This window comes from Trichechus manatus, unplaced genomic scaffold, assembly GCF_000243295.1.
Source record: "Trichechus manatus latirostris isolate Lorelei unplaced genomic scaffold, TriManLat1.0 scaffold00113, whole genome shotgun sequence".
NCBI lineage: Eukaryota > Metazoa > Chordata > Mammalia > Sirenia > Trichechidae > Trichechus > Trichechus manatus.
In genome coordinates, this window is record NW_004444049.1 from 8,520,504 (window position 1) to 8,524,529 (window position 4,026).

A 4,026-nucleotide genomic window follows, 5' to 3' on the forward strand; every position below is an offset into this window, starting at 1 on the left:
GTGTTCAATAAATGTTAGCTGTTGTAATTATGCCCCTTTACCCGGTTGGCTTCACACTGGACTATTAACCACAATGACTCCTTCTTAGTCACCATGGCAAATTTCTTGGTCACCAATGCTGTCATCAGATCTCCTCCTCCATTCGTGGTATACAATGTCCCTGATTCCATTATTTCAACCCCCTTTGCTCACTTTGCTTCTCTGACCATCTTATTCCAGTCCTATCCTCTTAGATGGAGTCCCTGGGTGGTGCAAACAGCTTATGAGATTGATTGCCAGCTGAAGGGTTGGAAGTTCAAGTCCAGGCAGAGTGCCTCGGAAGAAAGACCTGGAGATTACTTCTGAAAAAAAAAATCAGCCATTGAAAACCCTATGGAGCATAGTTCTATTCTGACATACATGGAGTCATTATGAGTTGGAATAGACTTGACGGCAACTGGTTTTTACTGATTTATCCTCTTAGGCATTGTTCTTTCTGCCTGGAAAAGGCTTCTATTTAGAATCTGCCCCTTCCCGCCCAACAGTCTTCCTGTCCTCATTCTGAAGCCCTGTTGATGGAATGAAACCAGATATTCCTGTACCCAGGGCTAGCCATGAGAAAACTCTAGAAGAGCTTTTCATCTGTGTTTGAATGTATAAATCTCTAAAGCCTTAGACAGCCCTTACCAGTGGACTAACCTCTGAGCTCTCCATCTCTTATACATGGTGGTCTTTATAAATCAGGAAAATTCTCTCTTTATCCCTGCTTCCCTCCCCAAACCCCAGGGCTTACCAGAGACTTTATCTCGATAAATGTCAACCCCACCCTTCAGGTTGCTCAGGCTAAAAGTTTGAAGTCATCCTGGACTCCTCTTATTCTTTTACACCCAGTCTTTGCTCCATTAGCAATTCCCATGAGCTCCATCTTCCATATCCAGAATCTACCCACTTTTTTCCATCTCCACGGCCACCACCCTGATCCCAGCCTCCAGCATCTCTTGTCTGGATTATGGCAATTGTTTCCTAACTGGTCTCCCTGTTTCTGCCTTGGCCTCCTGCAGTCTCTTCTAAGCCCTGCAACAACATTGATCCTTTAAAAATATTAGTCAAATAATGTCAATTCTCACTTATGACCTTCCATTGCTCCCCATCTCAAATTTCTCCACTGCTCCCCAAGACAAAGTTCAAGTGCTTGCAATGACCTTGCAGGGTGACACACCATCTGGCCCTCACTGCTTGTCTTAGTCATCTAGTGTTGCTATTACAGAAATTACAGTGGATGGCTTTAACAAATAGAAGTTTATTCTCTCACAGTCTAGTAGGCTAGAAGTCCGAATTCAGGGTGCCATCTCTAGGGGATGGCTTTCTCTTTCTGTCGGCTCTGGAGGAAGGTCCTTGTCATCAATCTTCCCCCGGTCTAGGAGTTTCTCAGCGCCAGAACCTCGGGTCCAAAGGACATGCTCTTCTCCTGGCTGTTGCTTTGTTCATGGTATGAAGTTCCCATGTCTCTCTGACTCCTTCTCTCTTTTATACCTCAAAAGAGATTGACTTAAGACACAACCTAATCTTATAAATTGAGTCCTGCCTCATTAACATGACTGCCACTAATCCCACCTCATTAATATCATAGAGGTAAGATTTACAACACACAGGAAAATCACATCGGATGACAAAATGGTGGACAATCACACAATACTGAGAATCATGGACTAGCCAAATTGACACACATTTTTTGGGGGAGACACAATTCAATCCATAACACTTCTCTTCTGATCACTTCTCTCGGGCCAAGCCCCCACCTCATGGCATTTGCATTTTTTGAGACTTATGCCTGGAATGTCACTTCACCAGACACCTTCTCTGACACCTTCCATAGAGTAATAAGCCCTCCCACCCCTGACCTCAGGCACCAATCATACCTTTTACCCTACTTTCATATTTTCCGTTTACTTTTCAGTCTGTGACATATATTAACTCCCTAGTTTATTCATTTTCTTCTCCTTCACTATGATATAAGCTCCCTGATGTCAGGGGCTTTGTTTTGTTTCCTGCTGCATCGTCAGTCTGTAGAATAACACCTGGCACATGGTAGGTGCTCAATTACCATCTGCTGAACGAACAGATGAAGGGTGTTTTGAGGTCTCCACCCTCATAATGCGTGTATATTTCTATGTCTCTGATAATCAGGCAGAGGTGTTGGGATCCTTCTGCCATCAAGGCCCTAGTGCCATCCTCCTGGCCCAGGGCAACATTAACACTGAGCAAAAATGGTTGATCCGAGTTCTTCACTCCCCTCAGCCTTGGCAGTTCTTGTAAACCCCTGATTGCTGCAAGGATTTCTCCTAAAACAAACAGCCCTTCAAAGACATGTGCTATATGCAGTGTTCCTCAAACTGGGCTCTGTGGATATTTTCTCAGGGATTCAAGAGTTCTACAATACTTTAAAATTGTGTTTTTACATTTTGATGAGAATCTAAGAAAAAATGAATGAAAACATATTCTTGGTCTTTTGATGACTGCCTTGCAACAAAGTAATGCCACATAAATGGTTCCAGTGCTGTGTCTTTGCTTGTGTGAACAGTGTTATTGGTGCTCAGTGACCACCTAAAATGACAGCCTTAGTTATCTAGTGTTGCTATAACGGAAATACCACAAGTGGATGGCTTTAACAAACAGAAATTTATTCTCTCACAGTTTAAGACGCTAGAAGTCCAAATTCAGGGTGCCAGCTCCAGGGGAAGGCTGTCACCTCTGGCAGAAGGTCTTTGTCATCAATCTTCCCCTGGTCTAGGGGCTTCTCAGTGCAGGGACTCTGGGTCTAAAGGACATACTCCACTCCTGGCTCTTCATTCCTGGAGGTAGGAAGTCCCTCTCCTCTCTACTAGATTCTCTATTATATATCTCAAAAGAGATTGACTCAAGATAGATCCTAATCCTATTGATTGAGTCCTGCCACATTAACATCATAGAGGTTAGGATTTACAAGACATAGGATAATCACATCAGATCACAGAATGGTGGACAACCACACAATCCTAGGAATCATGGCCTAGCTAAATTGACACATAGTTTTGGGGGACACAATGCAATCCATAACAGTCACATCCTTTAACTTTTTTTTTTTGGTTAGTTCATGTCTTTTATTAACCCATACATGATTACCTGTCTTCTGGTTTGATGAAGCAATAGTTTAGACAACACTTGCCACAGTGATGTCTATCAAAATAGCTGGCCATAAAAACTCCAACACCACATTCATGTGTAGGGCACTCCCAACGAAGGTTACTAATTTTGCCATTCTCATCCACCTGATTGTATTTTAGGACAGCCAGCTTCACCTTCTTTCTCTTATGCTTAATCTTCTTGGGAGTAGTGTAAGACTTCCTCCTTTTCTTAGCACTACCACAAAGTCTCAACACAAGATGAAGAGTTGACTCCTTAGAATGTTGTAGTCAGACAAGGTACGTCCATCTTCCAGTTGTTAGTCAGCAAAGATCAGTCTCTGCTGGAGGAGGAATTCCTTCCTTATCCTGGATCTTGGCCTTTACATTTCCTATTGTATCCAAGTGTTCAACCTTGAGAGTGATGGTCTTCTCCATTAGGGTATTTATGAAAATCTGCATTTTGGCAGCAGTTCCACCACAAATGGTGGATGGGAAAGCTGTCCTTTAACTCTTAATGTGTCATTGTTTAAACTGGAGTCACTGGTGTGTAAATATCTTCTTGTAAATCTATGATAATCTTTTTTCCTGTAAAAGATGTCTGAGTGATAAATACTTAGACTATATAGCCAGTAATTAGGAACTAGAGTGAACGCTGAAATATAACATTAGGAGAGAAACCTTCGAGGCTCCAGGCAGGAGTTTTACATGGTATCTTAGTCATCGAGTGCTGCTATAACAGAAATACCACAGATGGATGGCTTTAACAAAGAGAAATTTATTCTCTTACAGTCTAGGAGGCTAGAAGTCCGAATTCAGGGTGCCAGCTTCAGGGGAAGGCTTTCTCTCTCTTTCGGCTTTGGGGGAAGGTCCTTGTCATCAATCT

At 42.6% G+C, this 4,026-nt stretch overlaps 1 pseudogene; it reads right to left on the reverse strand.

The window, feature by feature from the left end:
• Window positions 1–3,137: 3,137 nt before the first annotated feature.
• Window positions 3,138–3,602, reverse strand: LOC101345309 (ubiquitin-40S ribosomal protein S27a pseudogene; annotated as a pseudogene).
• Window positions 3,603–4,026: the final 424 nt, after the last annotated feature.